Source organism: Erpetoichthys calabaricus, chromosome 7, assembly GCF_900747795.2.
Source record: "Erpetoichthys calabaricus chromosome 7, fErpCal1.3, whole genome shotgun sequence".
Taxonomy (NCBI): Eukaryota; Metazoa; Chordata; class Cladistia; order Polypteriformes; family Polypteridae; genus Erpetoichthys; species Erpetoichthys calabaricus.
In genome coordinates, this window is record NC_041400.2 from 148,634,200 (window position 1) to 148,655,140 (window position 20,941).

Genomic DNA, 20,941 nt, shown 5'->3' on the forward strand with positions numbered 1-20,941 from the left:
TTAATGATGTTTGTAAATTATATCATTATTTACTTACAACTAATGAGGAACAACCTAAAAACATCTTGCAGCAAACATTAAAGTACAGTGTAACACTTACTGCTTACGATGATGAATGATGAACACACTATACAGAAGACATTAATCTGTTTTACCTTTAGATTGCAAGTAACTGTATCAAGTCTGGAAAATGGAATCTGTTATTTGGCAACTGCTTCATTCCTTTTATTTCCCATGTGTGTACTTGCATTCATAAAAAACCTTTAGTTTAACATATTTGTTGGATTTTCATTACTGCTCAATTGAAAAGAACACTAAGATATAAAGATAAATGCAATTATTTTAAAACATAGATTTTGTTACTGTGAATGGAGGTGACAAGGTTTTAATTTCATTTCGCTTATTTTTTATATTTAAACAAAATGTCATAAAAAGATTTTTTTCATGAGCTGATGTTGTGTCCATGTATTCGGAGTAAACCAGAACCAAAGTTGCAAGTAGCTATGGTGAAGTGCCATGAAACTTAAAAACATAAGAATAATGAAAGAATTTCATCTCTAAATGATACAACTCAATTTACACCAAGTTGATAAAAATTATCCCTTTTGTTCCTACCCAATGCAATGGAGAATACTGGCAATATAAGGTTTTACCAAATTATTACATTTACTTTGAAACATTCCATTTTCAAAAATAAGTAAACGTAATTTTTCAGAAAAAAAGATTGAACTTTTTTGTAACATGCATAAGTAATGAATACAGATAGTAAATTAAATAGAGAGTCTAAAAAAACATTTTTGAACAAAAGTACAATATTTTCAAAAAGTAAAAGACAAACATGAGCCACAAAACAATCAAGACAAAGTTTTTAGGATTCTGCTCAGGACATAAATTTGTATTAGTACCCAATTGCTAAACAGAGACACTGCTCTTAACTTTCTAGCACAGTACGGACAAATTTAAAGCACTTTGCAGCGACCTCTTTTCATCTGGACATTAAAGAGTATTTTTCTGTTGATCACTGTCAAAAAGTTAAATTAAATTTACTGTGATTCAATTCCCCGGGGATTAATACTCTTTCTATAGACCAGGGGTCCCCAGTTCCAGTCCTGGAGGGCCCCAGTGGCTACAGGTTTTCATTCTAACCTTTTTCGTAATTAGTGACCCATTTTTGCTGCTAATTAACTTCTTTTGAATTAATTTCATTTGACTTGTTTTTTAAGATTTGTTTCCCTGATTTTTTTCATCACACCTCTGAATTGCTTCATTTCTTTACTTAAATGGCACCCAAACATAAATGAAATGTGAAGTGAGTGAGCCAACAGAAGACCAACTAAGTTGGGGCCTCAAACTCCAACCAATTTCACTCCAATCAGTTGCTTAATTAGGCGCCGATTCTTGTTGTTAATTAAACCCGTTCTTTAATTCCATGGCTTGTTGCTGCTCTCATTGCGCAATAGCAGACATATCTGAAATTGCTGATTTTCTGTTTCCTAAGACCACTGGTGAAATGTTTTGTGGACCTGAGCAGATTAGCATTGTTGACCTACACCTTTTTTTTTTTCACATATCGTATGACGGACACAGTTTGCTGGTCATGTTTTGGTTTATTTTGTATCTCATTATTGTTTGGCTGCTAATTAAGGAAAAGAAACAATTAAGGGGGCTTAGTCTTCAAAAGCAAATCGATTAAAAATGAAATCAAATTAAGTTAATTAGCACCAAAAACAGGTCACTAATTAAGAAGAGGGTTAGAATGAAAACATGGAGCCACTAGGACCCTCCAGGACCGGAGTTGGGGACCCCTGCTATAGACACTGTACCTGTTTATCTGCTTTGTCCAGATTTATTGAGAGCTAAACTGCAGAAAGCAACATCTAAATAGCGGCTAGCATATATTCAGACACCATTTTATACCATCTTATTAGTGGAATAATCCGTCTTTACCCCAGAAGAAGTTACATTAGTCAAGGCATGGAATAAACAATGTCTGGAAAGGGCTTTTCATAGTGTTACAATCTGGGTTCTGTGTTAGACACATAACAGCTATAACCAGCGCGTTCCAAAAGTATATTTTATTCCAAACTGGCAGGAACAATTTTGGCGTCTTTAAATAGTGCTTAAAGGTACACCACATGAGAAACTAAAGACATTTTTCAGGAACAAGTCGACCCTGGTTTTGTCTTATCAGAGTCAATAAAATTCAAAGACATCTTCTTCAAAACTGTTCTCCTGCAGGCTGCAGACAGGCAGGGGCATTATGTTCCAAAGGAATCTGAAAGACAGAAGCACCCCAGTCACTGAAAGACCTGTCGTGTTACAGAAATAGGCACTTATAAAGACTTTTATACCTGTGCGATATGAGTCTTGCTTGTGTTGAATTTGCTGATCTGGCATTTCTCTTATATATGCATGTAAGAAAGGGTATTTTCTTTATAATCAATGCATACTTAAAAACACAAGTGCAATTTTTGTTGCCACCTCTGTCACAGTAGTTACTGAAAATTAGGTGGAGGTGGTTTTAGATTACCTCACATTCTACAAAAGCTTGAATGGATTGAGATCCTGCTAGAAAATGAGAACAAGACAGAAAGAATGAAGGACTGCATGAAGAATACTTTGAAAAACTGGAATATAATACTGAGATTAAAATAAATTGCTGGAATGGGTTTGGTTGGGAGCAGGCGCCGCCGTACCCACCACACGATGTACCACCCAGATTGAGATCCGAGTGCAGCTGTGCAATGGGTGACACCTTAGCACCACACAGAATAGTGTGAGGTTTTTCACAGTGGCTGGAGTGGCAATCCTGCCACCAACCCCTGGGATTTCCCTGTATGTTGGAGGACCTGCTTGCAGGGCTGGATGCAGATTAACTATAAATTGTGACATGAATAAATTAAAGGGGGAACTGTCAATTCACTGGTCTGCATGATATGCTAACATCTAGTTTCAAACAACTTCATCATATGATGGATTCAACAGATAAAAGAATGTTGGCCCTAGAAAATGATTGTGAATCGCCTTAAAATAAAATTAAAAAATCAGAAGATACAGCACAAAGAAAAAATAAATCTTTGCTTTCTTGGTATACTAGAAGGCTCAGAGAAGGCATTCAGTAACTCAGCTAAATTTATTTTGGATTTTTTAATTTAAATCTTTAATAATACTTTTAATGAGAGTCTACAGATTGAGCAAACTTACCAGTTGCTCAGGAAGCTGGTACTATGGGCTTTTATTGTCAAATTCAATAAACTAAAGGAAAGGGGATAGGTGTTATTCCATGCAAAAGTGAAGGGAGAAATCCTTTTTGAGAACCAACAAATTTAGATCTATAAGGAGTTTTCTGTTGCAACAGGTAAAAATTAAGGCTCTTAAAACAAGAATAAACAGAAGCTGAATGGAGAAGGTATTCAATAAATCTGCTTTATCTTATTAGAATGTTCACCACACATACTTATTTAACACTCCTGAAGAAGCTGAAAACAAACTTTGCACAACTCTTAATTGCTATCTTCAAACCTGAATAGAATTAGACTAGGGATTAGCTGGGAGTGCAAACAAGTTCACTGATTATGTCTTTAAATAATATCCATCCATCCATCCATTATCCAACCCGCTATATCCTAACACAGGGTCACGGGTGTCTGCTGGAGTCAATCCCAGCCAACACAAAGCGCAAGCCAGGAACAAATCCCAGGCAGGGCACCAGCCCACTGCAGAGCACACACACACACACACACCAAGCACAATTTAGGATCGCCAATGCACCTAACCTTCTTGTCTTTGGACTGTGGGAGGAAACCGGAGAACCCAGAGGAGACCCAGACAGACACGGGGAGAACATGCAGACTCCACGCAGGGAGGACCCGGGAAGCGAACCCAGATCTCCTTACTGCGAGGCAGCAGCGCTACCACTGTGCCACCATGCCAAATAAGAAAAATTTCAATGCTGAACTTATAGCACCCTTCATTACTAGTAATATGTATCATTACTTCTAATGTACTGTACTTTTTAGTATTCTTATGTTACATATACCACTTTTATCAATCCTAATCTGTTGCTCTTGATACTGTATGTTATGCTTTTTAATTTGTTCTTATTTTTGCCCCTTTCATTATGATTACTCCTTTTTTCTTTTTAAATATTTTCTTCTTTGTTTTCTCCCTTCCTTTATTACTTTATTTTCTTCTCCCCATCTTTATTACTTTATTACTTTATTTACTTCTCTCCATCCATTCATGTAATTTATCATCATTAATTTCTGTGGTGTCCTTATTTTTTACTAGCACAGCTACTGTGATAAATGCTGTTACTAAATGTAATATTAATTTTGATATTATCATTATATTATTACTCAGTACTGACATTAACATAAGTATTATTTGCATTTTTACCAGGAAGTTACATTTTGCTGTGTATTTACTGTTTTATTAAATGTGCAACAACCAATATGATCTAACTTTTCCTAAGTATTTACAGCCCTTGCTGTTGAGGCAACCATCTGTTTTCTGTGTGCAGTGCTACCTAGCATATCAGAAGACTTGGAATCTGAAGGATTTGATCTTTTGTCTCATTTGGAGAGCAGGACTGGTGTGGGTGGGATGTGGAAGAGTGAGGGGGAGAGAGCAGCTGATATTGCCCTTAATTTGCAGCTAGAAGAAGAATACAAGTAATGGTGAGTAATGAAATTCTCAGTTAAAAAATCTTGTTGGATTTTTTTTCTCCCAGATAAAAAAATAAACCCTAGGAAGCAAAAACCACAGAAGGTTGGTTGTTCATTAAAACTAGTAAGTTGGAATGTTAAAGGTCTGAATCATGAACTTAAAAGAAAACAGTCCTCTCACATCTAAGGTCAATGAGTCCAGATGTAGGATTTCTTCAAGAGACAAATCTAACTACTAGGTACCAGTTTTGATTAAAAAGAGACTAGATCTACTGGCAGTTTGAGTTAGCTGCAGTTCCTAATTTGAGTTTGCACAAACTCATAATAGCAGAGTACTTTGATTGCATGCAAGACACCATTTTAGATTGGTCAACAACAGTGGCCACTGCATTATCTAAAACTGCTGCAATAATCTTAAACTTTGTGAAGGACCATAACTTCTCAGAACCACTGAGATTCCTCTATCCTTATTTGAGGGAATTTTCATTCTTTTTCTACAGCATATTATAATTATTCACAAATTGATTATTTCCTTTCTTGTAACAACCTTTACATTTCTTTTATCTGGTAAATAGATTCAATAATGGATGGATGGTTACTTCTGATCATGATCCCTTAAGTTTAAACTGAAAACACCAGACACTACTGATACAACAAATACTTGGCCACTTTAATTTTAGGAGATGACAATTTCATTAAATTTTTCAAGATTGATTTTTTAGAGAGACTATTACAAATCCAGAGATATCAGCAGAAACATTTTGGGAGACTGTAAAGACATAACTAAAAAGAATTCAAAAAGCGATTCCTATATTAATATCACATGACCAAATGGGATTCATTAAAGGCGGGCAACTATTGTCAAATGTCTGACCCTTGTTGAATGCACTGTTCATTCCCTCAACAACTGAATTCTCAAAAGGTTTAGTGTTTCTAGGTGCAGTAAACTAGATTTTGATAGGTCCTTACTGTTTTGCACAAATGTGGGTTTTGGCCTGTTGTGACACTGAAGGCCTGGCAAAATGGGCCAGTTGCCACTTTATCCCACACCTTCTCTATAAACTCTTTATTCCCCTTTTTATCTATTCATCCATTCATTTTCTGAATTTGCTTTTTCCAAAACAGGACTCGTAAGAGGCTCAAACCTACTACAGCAGCGCAGGCATACCTTTTATTTCAATTACTTTGTATTTGTATCAGATTTGTTGCATGCATTACATATTATATTTTAGATCATTTTAACTTGTGATACTTCCTTTTAAGTAGAACACTTTTTAGGGCACAATCATCTTTTCATCTCACTCTTACCCTATTTCTCTCTCTATGGTTACTTGCCTTATCCTACAGTTCTTTCTCAGAAGCTCCTTTACCACTTCTGGTCTGTGGTACTCCTATTCTCAAGAATTAATAGACTCTTTTATTTGCCCCCTATGTTATCTGTGGTACTGGCTGACATCATCATAATCATCATTATTATCTAAATAAACAACAGAACAAAAGGCTTAACATCTGATTTCCATTGTTAAACCTGCTATCTGTTAGTTGAACTCAATTACAATTAGATTTTTGAAAAACTCAGTCTGCAATAGTTGCACAATTGATTTCCATGATACTGTATTAGTAGATCATTATTAAATGTAATTTTCCATGATTCCTTCAATATAACCATTGTTTGATATCTATTAAAGAAATCAGATTAAATCCCAATGTTTCTAAGAATAACAGGCAATTTTTCAAACTACCTTTTCTTTTTAAATTTTGTAACCGTACAACTTGAAGCTTATCTTAAAAAAACAGTGTTTATGAGAAATGTCAATCTGACTTTTTTCTTGCTCACAGTACAGAAACTGCATTACTGCACTTTGTAAATAATATTCTAATCTTCTCCAGTGCTGGGTCTGTCACCAGTAATATGCTTTTAGATTTAAATTCTGCTTTTCATACTACTGATCATGGCGGTCTGCTATCCAGGTCTGAATATTTAGCTTTCCATTCAGGTACTCTTCTTATTTGGTTTACTTTATATTTTATCAAGTCATTTTTAATATGTGCAGAGGTCTGAAGACAGTACACCATCATTCTTGTCTACATTTATAAATAGTGTTTTCTCATAAGTGCCAAGAGCAGTTCTCTTTGTTGCTGCACAACAGATTTAAGTTGAATGTATAATATTAAGTATGATTCATTTACTGATGACATTAAGCTATATTAATTATGTAAATCATGTAATGATAGTCATGTAATCATGGCAATACTTAAAGTTAAATATCAATTAACTGCTTTATTGATATAAGATATTACAGATCTTATATGTATACAGAAACTTGGTGCTTATACTCCAGAGCCTGCATTACCATCTGAAAATGTACATATTCTAAAATTTAGAGGAAATAAAGCCAGTGTCTAAAAAACAGCCTTTATTTAGATGGTGTCAAAAACTCTAGAATGATCTTATTAGAGCTGCTGCAAATGTTATTTCTTACTGCTCCCTTATATTGCTTCTTAATTTAAAATAGTAATTGTTTTTGTTTTACTATTTAAGTCTTTTCCATTTTTTTTCTCATCTTGGTGTTTGAGATGGCACTTGTTCTATTTTGGATTAGGTATGTTGTTGTGTAGGATGGGCTTTATCTATGGCATCTTCAATTAAAATGGAATTGGTTTTGTTTGACTGTAAAGTACACCTTTTCAGAATGCAGATGTCCTAGTAGACTATGAATGTGGACTTTAAAGCACCTCTTCTGTATACACACACATATATACAGTATAGTTGCACTTTGGTGTGCTTGGAACAATGTGGCACCGGGAATAAGGTCACAGGCAGTAACAAGGATGGCATGATCACTAACAGCCTCTCTCCTTTCACCTGCAGCCTAGACGATGAAGTACACTGGCGTCATTCTCAACTTGGGCCCAATGAACCTGCTTCTTTCACATAGTGGACTACTTTAACAACACTATGAGCTTTCACATACAGTACATTAGAATATTAGAACATTAGAACACTCTAGACGAGAACAGGCCATTCAGCCCAACAAAGCTCGCCAGTCCTGTCCACTTATTTCTTCCAAAAAAACATCAAGTCGAGTTTTGAAAGTCCCCAATGTCTTACTGTCTACCACACTACTTGGTAGCTTATTCCAAGTGTCTATCGTTCTTCGTGTAAAGAAAAACTTCCTAATGTTTGTGCAAAATTTACCCTTAACAAGTTTCCAACCGTGTCCCCATGTTCTTGATGAATTCATTTTAAAATAACAGTCTTGATCCACTGTACTAACTCCCTTCATAATTTTAAACACTTCAATCATGTCACCTCTTAATCTTCTTTTGCTTAAACTGCATAGGCTCAGCTCTTTTTAATCTTTCCTCATAATTCAACTCCTGTAGCCCTGGAATCAGCCTAGTTGCTCTTCTCTGGACCTTTTCTAGTGCTGCTATGTCCTTTTTGTAGCCTGGAGACCAAAACTGCACACAGTACTCAAGATGAGGCCTCACCAGTACATTATAAAGGTTGAGCATAACCTCCTTCGTCTTGTACTCCACACATTGTGCTATATAACCTATCATTCTGTTAGCCTTCTTAATGGCTTCTGAACACTGTTGGGAAGTCGATAGCTTAGAGTCCACTATGACTCCTAAATCCTTCTCATAAGGTGTACTCTCAATTTTCCGACCTCTCATTGTGTATTCAAACCTAATATTTTTACTTCCTATGTGTAATACTTTACATTTACTGACATTAAATTTCATCTGCCACAAATCTGCCCAAGCCTGTATGCTGTCCAAGTCCTTCTGTAATGATATAATGGATTCCAAATTATCTGCTAATCCACCCATCTTTGTATCATCTGCAAACTTAACCAGCTTGTTACTTATATTCCTATCTAAATCATTTATATATTTTTAAAAATAGCAGCGGCCCTAGCACTGACCCCTGTGGAACACCACTCTTAACATCGGCCAGTTCTGATGAAGTTCCTCACACCATCACCCTCTGCTTCCTGTGTCTGAACCAATTCTGCACCCATCTATATACATCACCCTGAACTCCCACTTCTTTTAATTTGATGCCCAACCTCTCATGTGGCACCTTATCAAATGCTTTCTGAAAGTCCAGATAAATAATATCATATGCTCCACTTTGATCGTACGAACCATATGCTGTATGAACCAGAGAAAGACAAGCATGGAGCTCTGTGAAAAAGAAGATCTCTACGAGCCTGAACAAATATGTATAATGTATGCGATTACTGGACTGACAATTTTATTTTTCTTTTCATAACCACTTCATTTTGATTAAACAGGGCACTGATAAGTTCTCAACACTTTTAAGGTACTGTATACAGGTAAAATCCCATTACAACGAATATCTTTACAATGAAATTTTCATTACAACAAAGTATTTTTATGGTCCCGATAGTTTCCTCATATGACACGAGTCTATCGAAATCTCATTACTACAAAATACATTCAGCTGATACTTTCATTACAACGAAGCGCCCAAAAGACCTTGAACTGCCTGAAGGAATCATCCACATCATTGATACCCTTTTCTTATTGCTTGTCAACATTTAAAAAACATCCATTGGAATTTAACTCATTATCACCCTCCTATAGAAACGGCAGACACGAAAAGACGACAACACTTCATATTAGAAAAAAAAAATTTACATTTTTGCGGTTCTCGATTCCAGCAAAAAGAAAAAAGACATCGCCAGTGAATTCGGAATTTCACCATCGACACTGTCAACTTTCCTGAAAGGCCGACCAAAAAAAGAAGAAAAATCTCAGGTTGCAAACGTATGCGAACTGAGGCATTTGAAGAGGTCAAAAAAGCAGTTTTTATGTGTTTCAATGATCCTCGTTCAAGAAACATTCCTATTAATGTGGCACTCATTCAAGAAAATGTGAGGTTTCTAAACTCTCTTGGGACCTCAACAAGAAAATAAATTATAAACAGAAGGGTTCAAGTGTATGGATATAAACTACAAATAACGATAACACATGAAAAAAATAAATCTAAAGCAAATTTGTGTAATACACCTCTATGATGTCAAGTACCTTCTCCACTTACCGATGCTACCCAATCTTTCTCTTCTTACTCCTTCCATCTTTTCCCTTGCTCTTTGGCTTCTCTTCTTCCAGTCAGTTGTATTCTTGCCACTGCATATATTACCCAGCTCAAACATATTTTTTATGGTCAATAGAGTATTTTAAGCCCCAAAATGGAAGTGCTTCTGGGGGATTGGCAGCAATCATATCCTTTGTTGGAAAAGAGCCAGGGAGCTTCTGATATCATCCTATTTAAAAAGAGCTCTACTTAACAGCTTGAGTGTCTCTGTAATCTTGGATCCCAGTCAGCCAAACACCTGGACATCTTAACATCAATACTGTCAAGCATTGAAACTGTGTTAAACAATATCTCCTTACTGCCATTCAGTGACATGGGGGAGCCTAGGAATGCTTCCTATCACTGCCCAGTCTCTAGACTTCCATTGGTGCCCTATGAATATTCACAGTATTGGGCCATAATGTCTCATTGCCAGTGAGTCTTCTATGTGGCCTAAATAAGGTGGGTATCTTAGTCCCAACTCTTTTCCTGCACTATAGCAACTTTGTAATTGTTTCTGCTGGGACTCAGACTATACAATAAATATTTATAAATACCGTATATATGTGTATTTTGTATATGTTTCACAACATGTCTGTTTATTTTTTTTTTTTTATATTTTTATTTTATTAATTTTCATTGTATGTCTGTTTATTTTTTAAAACCTTTTTTTGTGTTTAGTTTCCTCCGGGCACTCCGGTTTCCTCCCACAGTCCAAAGACATGCAGGTTAGGTGGATTGGCGATTCTAAATTGGCCCTAGTGTGTGCTTGGTGTGTGGGTGTGTTTGTGTGTGTCCTGCGGTGGGTTGGCACCCTGCCCGGGATTGGTTCCTGCCTTGTGCCCTGTGTTGGCTGGGATTGGCTCCAGCAGGCCCCCGTGACCCTGTGTTCGGATTCAGCGGGTTGGAAAATGGATGGATGGATGTTTTGTGTTTATGTTATATTTCTTCTTACAATGCTTTATTTAACATTATAAGGCTTATAAGAGTAAGTGCAATTAAAAACAAAAAAAAAACCGAATTATTATTATTATTATTATTATTATTGTAGCTGTTACTGATGCATCATTTGTCCGTTAATAGTTAAATGGAGCTGGTCATAGATGGACACCTTTCTATTGCATCTCATACCCCAATGTATAGTCCAGCTAAATGCTTACCTCTAAAACTGTAAAGAGTTTTATACAATTATCTAGATAATAACTATTTTATAAGGTGTGTAAAATATTTAGTTTTCTAAATTAACTGTTATTTGCTTTTATTGCATCTTAATTCCTTGAAGATGCACTAAATGAGAAACAAATAAGGTTATCAGCTTTAGCCAGAGAGCAGCTTGGCTCCCAGCAGTAGTGGGCTACAAATATTGTAAAAACATTCATTTCACACAGATGGCAAAAATGGCAAGCTCAAATACAGATTGGCAGTCCAAGGAGGTGAGACTGGGAAGGGCATGTTAACAGTTGCAACTCACAGTGAAGGAGGAATGGGATAGGAAAAGAAAACAAAATATTCTGGCACTCAGAAAGCCAGTTGGTCTGAGGCAATTGCTTATCCACAGTTGATAAATAGAAGAAATATCTGGGCCAACTGTCTGTTGAAACTCAATGGTGTTAATCTTATTCTTGCGCTGGTCATAAAATGAGACACTTCCAGCCAGGTCTTGGATCAGTGCTTTCCAGCTTACAATGCTGTGATTCTTATGGTACTTGAAGCAGCCCCTATCCTGTCACTTTTCGGCTTAGCTTTAAATATTGTTCTCATACTTTGCTTTTCATTGAATATCTTTTGCACATTTGGAATGATTACATGTAAATTTATGCATTGCATATCAGTTTCGTTCACTTGTTGAGTTTCCCTTTTCTTGCTGAACAAGGGGCTTCTTTTAAGTCTTCTTTGGAACAATTGTGATTTTAAATGTTGATTTTTGTGTTATACTTGCTTTCTCCCATGCCTTTTTTAATTAAATTTTATTTTGGAGCATGGCAAAGATGATCAAACATATTTTCTTTTTAAACTATTTGGAAGAATAGAGAATTGTAATAATGGTCAAAATATGGTTTAATACTAAAACAACAATTCCAAACAAAAAACAGAAGCCTAAGTCAGTCAAAAGCAAGCTGTGACACCCTGTGTGGTGGCAAGGTTGGCACCAGACTTCATGGTGAGTGCCTTGTAGTTCAGGACCAACCAGAATCAGAATCGACAGATGGCAGACATGGAGGCACAGAGACTTTAAGGTGGTATTTACAAAAACAATAGTGTTTTTTAGTTACAGGTGCACAAAAAATATTGCCCCAATCAAAAATATTGAATGATATTTGAAGTGAATCACCAGTCCCAAAAATGAAAATAATCAAAGACAAAATATTGTATATACACAAAACAGTAGTCTTCCAAAAAAAAGAAAATATGCTCAGGAAGAAACTAGACAAAACACAGTACAATGAATCCACAAAAATATTCACAAAGAAAAAACAAAAATAAGTGCACCAAAACACTAACTCTATATAACTACTTCCACCCAAACTATAACTAGCAGATATCTATATTTATACTTATATAAATTAAGACAATATTTACAAATAAGGCACTAGCTGTTATGTTTGGTAGCCAATGCCCTCTCCAGAAAGTATGGGATTTTTCTTGGGACTTTCTAATGGGATCCCTTCTTCAAAACAAATACATGCATAAACGAACTAAAGCACTCCGCACTTCTTATTTTGATCACGGCAGTGGTGATGGAGATGCTCACCTTTTTGATGGGCAGACACGCAGTGTCCACCAGGCCTGAATTGGATGTGTGCCCAGCCTGCCAACAATGCTGCACCATGCGTACCTGCCAAAGTCAAAGTTAAAAGCACACAACCCCACACTTTGACAGTTTAAACAGGTAAGTGCTTTAACTTTTTTTCCCTATACGTAAGTCGTCTTTACACTACTCTTAGACCTTTTTTCTTTAAAGTGGTAATGCCAGGCAGGCAGATTACCAAACACCCTCCCCCTTAATAGACCATTAAATTAGGACAGGATAAATAATCCGCTACAAGGATCTTTTTCCCTGACAAACAGTGGAAATGGAATCGATAATGCTGGAGCACCAAATATCAACGAGCCACCTAAGCATTGGAGTGCCTCTTTCTTTGCATCCACTGCAAAGCTCGGTGGTCACTCTCCACTACAAACTCATTAGACAAAAGGTAGTACTTCAAACTATCCATCACCCATTGAATTGCCAACCCTTTCTTCTTCAATGTTGCATAGTTTTTCTCCCTACCAAACCATCTTCTACTAATAAACAAAATTGGTCTTTTCTCTTTCCCTTCCCTTTGCATCAAGGCTGCACCCAAACCTTCCCCTGAGGCATCTACCTGTAAGAGAAAAGGTTTGTTAAAATCAGGACAGTGAAGCATCACATCTTTACAGAAAATTGCCTTCAGTGTATTAAAAGCTTTGTCACAATTGTCTGTCCATTTGATGTTCCAGGGTGCTGTTCCTTTGAGCAGGTCAGTGAGGTGTGCTGCAATATCTGAAAAGGAACCTACGGTACCACCCCACCAAACCAAGAAATGACCTGACCTGTTTCTTGGTCTGAGGAATCAAATGATCCTTGATCGCTGCCATTTTGTCTACTTGGGGTTAGATGAGACATCCCCCAATGGTGTACCTAATGTATTGCACTTCTGTCTTGGCAATCACATTTTTTTCTGGGTTTGATGAGCAGCAGTATGGTTTCATGCCAAGAAAGAGCACCACAGATGTGATGTTTGCTCTGAAGGTGTTGATGGAGAAGTATAGAGAAGGCCAGAAGGAGTTGCACTGCGTCTTTGTGGACCTGGAGAAAGCATATGACAGGGTGCCTCGAGAGAAGTTGTGGTATTGTATGAGGAAGTCGGGAGTGGCAGAGAAGTATGTAAGAGTTGTACAGGATATGTATGAGGGAAGTGTGACCGTAGTGAGGTCTGTGGTGGGAGTAACAGATGCATTCAAGGTAGAGGTGGGATTACATCAGGGATCGGCTCTGAGCCCTTTCTTATTTACAATGGTGATGGACAGGTTGACAGATGAGCTTAGACAGGAGTCCCCGTGCACTATGATGTTTGCTGATGACATTGTGATCTGTAGCGATAGTAAGGAGCAGGTTGAGGAGACCCTGGAGAGGTGGAGATATGCTCTAGAGAGGAGAGGAATGAAGGTCAGCAGGAACAAGACAGAATACATGTGTGTAAATGAGAGGGAGGTCAGTGGAATGGTGAGGATGCAGGGAGTAGAGTTGGCGAAGGTGGATGAGTTTAAATACTTGGGATCAACAGTACAGAGTAATGGGGATTGTGGAAGAGAGGTGAAAAAGAGAGTGCAGGCAGGGTGGAATGGGTGGAGAAGAGTGTCAGGAGTGATTTGTGACAGACGGATATCAACAAGAGTGAAAGGGGAGGTCTACAGGACGGTAGTGAGACCAGCTATGTTATATGGGTTGGAGATGGTGGCACTGACCAGAAACCAGGAGACAGAGCTGGAGATAGCAGAGTTAAAGATGCTAAGATTTGCATTGAGTATGAAAAGGATGGATAGGATTAGAAATGAAGACATTAGAGAGTCAGGCTCAAGTTGGACAGTTGGGAGACAAAGTCAGAGAGGCGAGATTGCGCTGGTTTGGACATGTGCAGAGGAGATATGCTGAGTATATTGGGAGAATGATGCTAAGGATAGAGCTGCCAGGGAAGAGGAAAAGAGGAAGGCCTAAGAGAAGGTTTATGGATGTGGTGAGAGAGGGCATGCAGGTGATGGGTGTAACAGAACAAGATACAGAGTACAGAAAGATATGGAAGAAGATGATCCACGTTGGCGACCCCTAACGGGAGCAGCCGAAAAAAGAAGAAGATTGTAGAGCACAGTCTGCCTTTTCATATCCATATTACTAACCGAGAATGCTAAACCGGATGATGGACGCAGGCACATCCGGCCATGGGCCGTAGCTGCAAAAAGACGTACTGCGCAGGCGCAAGAAAGGGCGGATGGGATACACACCAAGAGGGGGATTTAACAAGCCCCTGGAACACAAAAAAAAAGAACACAAAACCACCCCACACACCCTACAAGCAACGGACGGGACACACACAAAGAGGGGGATTCAACAAGCCCCTGGAACACAAAACGAAAGAAGACGCTCGCTCAACAACAATCCTCACCCCCCCCCCCCCCCCCCCCCAATCAATAAGAAGTGACACCCAAAGCCACATATCTAAAGGAAACGTCCATATTAAACATACGTCATCTCAAAACCTTCACACTAGGCAGCATAGGTGGATCTCATTAAAATAAAGCACTATTAACCGTTCAACTGGAGAAAAGGCTCCATATTAACAGTGAGTGCGATCATCCTTAATACTTATACATATTTCGCACGCTGAGGAACACACGGTCACGGGTACAAAACGATTCGGATCGGATAACGGAACCAAACACACGAACACGAATGAAACAAAAAGAATACACGGCGGCGCATACAATGCGCTTCAGAAAATACGTGAGAAAAAATGTCTCGGATCAAAAAACGCAAAGCTCAAGTAACCCCATTACAGAGACGTGCCCAAATGAACAGACACATTGAACGTAGATGCATACGGCGCGCGTCTCAAAGTGCTGCATCAAAACAAACACGATTTCAAAAGAAACAGCTTGCGTCTCAGACATGCAAAAAAGGGAGCAAAGCAACGCGCATATGACCGGCCAGAAAACAAGCAAGCAGGACTCAAAAAGCAGAAAGCTCAACTGACCGACATACAAAAACGGACAAGGCACGATACAAACAATGCACGACGTAGAGTGAAACGGACTTTGCGCAAAGCGGAGGCGGATCAATTAAAACTCAAAAATAGCGCGTCACAAATAATGGACATGCAACAACGCGGCACTCAAACTCCACAAGCAAAACATGCCCGTCGCAGACATCAACACCAGACGTCTGCTAAACGCTTACGCCAGTTGGCTGACAACGCTTTCAATAATGAGTCCACTATTGAGGAAAATTCATTGGGATTAATGAATGTCATTTGCAATCATTGTCATTCACTTAACTTCACAGAAGAAACAACTGGCAATACAAATAATGAATTTACACGTTGTTGTCAAAAGGGGCAGATTAGACTGCCTCCTTTACATTCATATCCTGAATATCTACAGAAGCTTCTAACTAAGGATGTGCCTGAAAGTAAAAACTTAGATATACTCCATCCATCCATCCATTATCCAACACGCTATATCCTCACTACAGGGTCGCGGGGGTCTGCTGGAGCCAATCCCAGCCAACACAGGGCACAAGGCCGGGCAGGGCGCCAGCCCACTGCAGGGCGCACACAACACCAAGCACACACTGGAACAATTCAGGATCGCCAATGCACCTAACCTGCATGCCTTTGGACTGTGGGAGGAAACCCACGCAGACACGGGGAGAACATGCAGACTCCACGCAGGGAGGACCCGGGAAGTAAAAACTTAGATCCTACAATAGTTCATTTGCTTTTGCATCTACCGGAGTACATATCAGGCCACCAAAAGGCAATGGCCCATACTGCTTTCGCATATGTGGTTAACACAACGCACTATATTATGTCCAAAAAATATTAATGTTAATCACATTATTAACCAGGTCATTTCATTACTTCCTGGAGAGACACGGCTCTTTCTAAGCTCTGACAAAGTTGACTCTGATGACGACAATGAACATCTGAATTTCCCATTAGAATATTTGAACACTCCTAACCCGGACGAATGACCACAACACAACCTTACCCTTAAAAACGGAACAATAATCATGCTATTAAGAAACCTTAACACTAAACAGGGTTTATGCAATGGCACACGGTTAGTCGTCAACACCATAACACACGATGTTATTCAAGCAACAGTTCTTTCAGATTCACTTGCTAACAATACTGTTCTCATTCTTGGAATTGACCTTACGAGTTCTGACCTAGAATTACCTTTTACATTGAAACACCGACAGTTCCCCATTAAACCTGCATTTGCCATGACCAGCAACAAATCACAAGGACAAACCATGGACAAGGTTGGCATCTACCTCTCTGAACCCGTTTTTGGACATGGACAACTTTATTTTGCCTTCTCATGTGTTCGACGTTCATCTCACATTAAAGTTAAAATTAAAAATGATCCATGCCAAGGAAGACTCATTCAAAGACTAGACACCATCTTTACTACTAATGTTGTATACAGAGAAATATTCCTATAAAACATTACTCTATGCCAAACACTCTATTTTGTATTTATATAGGCATCATCCAAACCTGCACACTATTCTATATCTAATTCATACATCTCACTCTTTGTCATGCCCCAACGCCAGGGGTTGGCGAGCGAAGCGAGCAGGGGGCAGAGCCCCCTAGTAAAGACAGAACTCAGAGGTCAGCTTGCCCATGGAACTCTTGTGACTTTGCAGTCTTGCAAAATCAACAAATTAATTGATACACATTGCTATGATTTTGATGTATCACGTGAACTTCTATGAGAAAAGTAATGTTGGTTTTAATATATTAGTGATTCTCACATTACACTATCCTAATTTATCCTGCCTGCTGCAGTTCTGCTAAAAAAGAAAATTATAGTTTTATAAGATCATGACATAATTACCTTATAATTTGCCTTACCTTTAAACTTCTGTCTTTATTACCTGAAAAATCTAGGAACATGTGTGTCATTAACAAACAGAATAAAGAAATTTAGATATATTTACGTTGAAATTCTCTTAGAACCCTTTTGCAGATTTTTGTCTTATATCTTGCCAGTTCAAAAGATAATTTTGGTTTTAAAATGAGAAATTTTACAAGCACAAATAAACTATTCAATCCGTCATGCATATGGTAATTATATTCAAATGACAAAATTTCATAATACCTTTGTCCATGTTGAATGACACTAAACATGGAATATAACAGCAAACTAAAATCATTGTATTTCTAAATGAAAAAATAACCCTGATTTAACAAAGTACTACTATTGCATGAAAACTTATTAAAAAAAACTGCAAACTGTATAATGAGTTTCAGGATAACAAGTAAAAATACCTCTCCAAACATTGGGTTCAGAATGCATTCAACAAGACCACTAGATATCTTTGAAGCTGATACATGATACACATATCTGGACTTCTTTTAAAAGTGTAGATTGAAATGTTACTTGATCACAGTTTTCAAGTTCTCTTTCAGGGCAGAACTAGGCTTCTTTAATGTGGACTCAAAATTGTTGTCATCACCAAGCTCCTGATTTTTTTGTTGGCAATCCCATTTCTCATAGTATTGTAATATAGTTTTCTCCATTTTCTTTGTGGCTTTTGAGAAAACCTATGCAAGGGGAAAGAAGATGGAATACAGTGCCTAAAATCAATTGGGTCAAAGAGATACATTATGCATTAAGAAATCGAAACTTTCAAAGTGTAACGGATTTGTGAAAACAGTTTTTCCCCCTTATATTTTCTCAAGGCAGAAATGATTTTTTTGCTTCTTCTTTTCCCCATAGGCTTTGACTGGGCTTTTTAAAATTTCATCAGTGCGTGACATGTTAATTTTATCAGCCAAGTTCCAAGTAGCTTTCCTGTGGTTTTGAAGGACATTGATGTTTTTTAGGTCTCTTTTTCTGTGAGTATTTTTCTTGACTTAACCTGGCAGAGTTTTTCCTTCCATTCCTTGATGTATTGTCTTTATGTTATAATTAACATATTATTTTTGACGGCGAGGAGGATGCAACATAGTGTTTTGTGCACAAGTTTCAAAGATTTAGGGTCCTGTTTTTGAATTCCAGCAAGTCAATGTCCATGTGGAATTTTCATGTTCTCTTGTGTTCGTGCGGGTTTTCCCTAGTTTTTCTGCTTTACCACCAATATCCCAAGAAACATGCTCATCCGATTAATAAATGAGTGCATTAGCAGACTGCTGTGTGTTTGTAAATGGACCGGCACTGTTAGTCCTGCCATGTGTGATTACAGCTCCCAGCTATAACGAGCAAGTTCAGGAAATTGATGAATGCATCTTTTCATACAGTAAACTATACAGTTTTCAAAATATACTTTTTTTCAGAAAAACTTAAAATGGCACACAACTTAAATATATCCATCTATCCATTTTCCAACCCGCTGAATCTGAACACAGGGGTCTGCTGGAGCCAATCCTAGCCAACACAGGGCACCAATCCCAGGCAGGGTGCCAACCCACCGCAGGACACACACAAACACACCAAGGCCAATGTAGAATCACCAATCCACCTAACCTGCATGTCTTCGGACTGTGGGAGGAAACCGGAGCGCCCGGAGGAAACCCACGCAGACGCGGGGAGAACATACAAACTCCACACAGGGAGGACCCGGGAAGCGAACCCAGGTCCCAAGGTCTCCCAACTGCGAGGCAGCAGCGCTACCTACTGCGCCACCGTGCCACCCCTATTAAATATATCCACAATACAATAACAAATATATGATTGTCATGTTTTTCATTTTCGTTCAGTCCTTCATTGCTATCCATTAGCAAGTCAAGAAGAATCAGGTATTACCTCAGCAAAGCACACATATTATTGCAGGACACATTCACTCACACCAGACCAGTTATCTCCACCTATTACTGCAATGTTAATTGGTGCTCCTAAATTGGCCTAGCATGATTGAGCGTGGGTGTCAAGGAAAGTCTTTAAAAAAGTTTTAGTGCTAATGGCATTTACAAGTATTCCTTTTGTAACAGGTGTCTGGTCACACTTATAGGTAATCTAACTTAGACACCATTAAAATATCCGACTACGCCACCCAGTTTTATTAAGAGACTGGGAACTCCTGAAGTTTACCAATAATAGCACACAGGTTTCTTTAAATTGGGCAGTGAGTAAACACACAATGAAAGACACAACAGTAATTTTAGAAAAAAGCAACAGTAAGTTCTATTACACGAGACAATATAAGGTACATTAAAAAGATAAACGAACATAACAAAAACTAAACATATCAGGAATCAATTTATTTTTTTAAAAAGGAAAATACACAGTCCACCCTCTAAAAGCCCGTTAAAAACAAGAATTGGAGGATACAACCTTTAGTGGTGCAGAGTCCAGTTTATGCACTGTGTTACCCCAACACTTAATTGTTCAACAGTCCATGGATGCACTCTGTTCTCCGGACACTCGTTCCCCTACAGAAGTTGTGTCAAATTGTTGAATCCCTGTCAGCGTCTCTTCGTTGTTCCTTTTTCTGCCACTCTTAGCTCCTTGTGTTGCTGGGACCTAGGCACGCCTCATTTCTCGTCTGTCAGCTTTGCTTGGTCCTCTCATGCGCCTTCCCTCTTTCGCTGGACCCACAACTGGTGTCTCTTTGTGGAGCTGTCTCTTCCTCCCTGGAAGTGTTGCCGTCCTTGTGCCTCACGTCGTACCAGCCAGGTACCCTCGTCTGCCTGCGAGCCCCTGTGCTCTGTCCGTGTCTTGGCAGCGTTTTCTGTGGACTGTCCTCCTGCCTTCTGCTGCCCAGGAGTTTAAATCTACTTCAGTCCCTGCCATTATCAGTTCTGGACAATCAGATTAAACAAAGGTACATCTGCATTTCCTGGGTTTAACAATTAATGAAAACACAAGTTAAAAAAAGGAATTGTTGCCAATCATGAATAAGTACAGATATGCTGATTAGAAACCAATATTTCCAAGTCAGGTAAATACAGACATCCTCCAAGGCCAGACTTCAAAGCAGCGACTTCTTTGCAAGACAGCAAATACCTCCACAAACAACCCTGACACAATCAGTAACTGGATTATCCAGGATCCTCCAAGGAAGCAGCAGTTCTTTTATCACACGTGGTATTGTTTGTAATCTCAACCAGCCATAAACTTCAAAGTGGTGACTCCTTTGCAATACAGCAAATACTTACATCCTGCAGACAGCCTTTTAACTTCTCACCCCCCAGTCCCAATAATGGGTGCCTAATGGAACCACCCAGTGCACAAAAAAAAATGTCCCCCTCTGACATCCCCCCAGACTTAACAATTGTCAGTCCCGGACAATCGGTTTAATCTTCTTACTCTCTAAAACGGGCTGGGGGTCTCCCCAAATTTTCCCTCCTCGATCGGCACAACTCCACAGCTCCCCTCTCTGGGACATTACTATTTTCTCTAGAGGCTGGGT

At 38.5% G+C, this 20,941-nt stretch overlaps 1 protein-coding gene across 1 annotated transcript in view; it reads left to right on the forward strand.

Annotated features, from left to right (window-relative positions):
• LOC114654767 (beta-1,3-galactosyltransferase 5-like) overlaps positions 1–13,960 on the forward strand; it is a 309,405-nt gene extending 295,445 nt beyond the window's left edge. Inside the window, exon 3 of the transcript XR_007935375.1 lies at positions 13,936–13,960. The gene's annotated coding sequence lies outside the window, so the exon portion shown is untranslated. The remainder of the gene's footprint in view (positions 1–13,935) is intronic.
• The last annotated feature ends 6,981 nt before the right edge of the window (positions 13,961–20,941 follow it).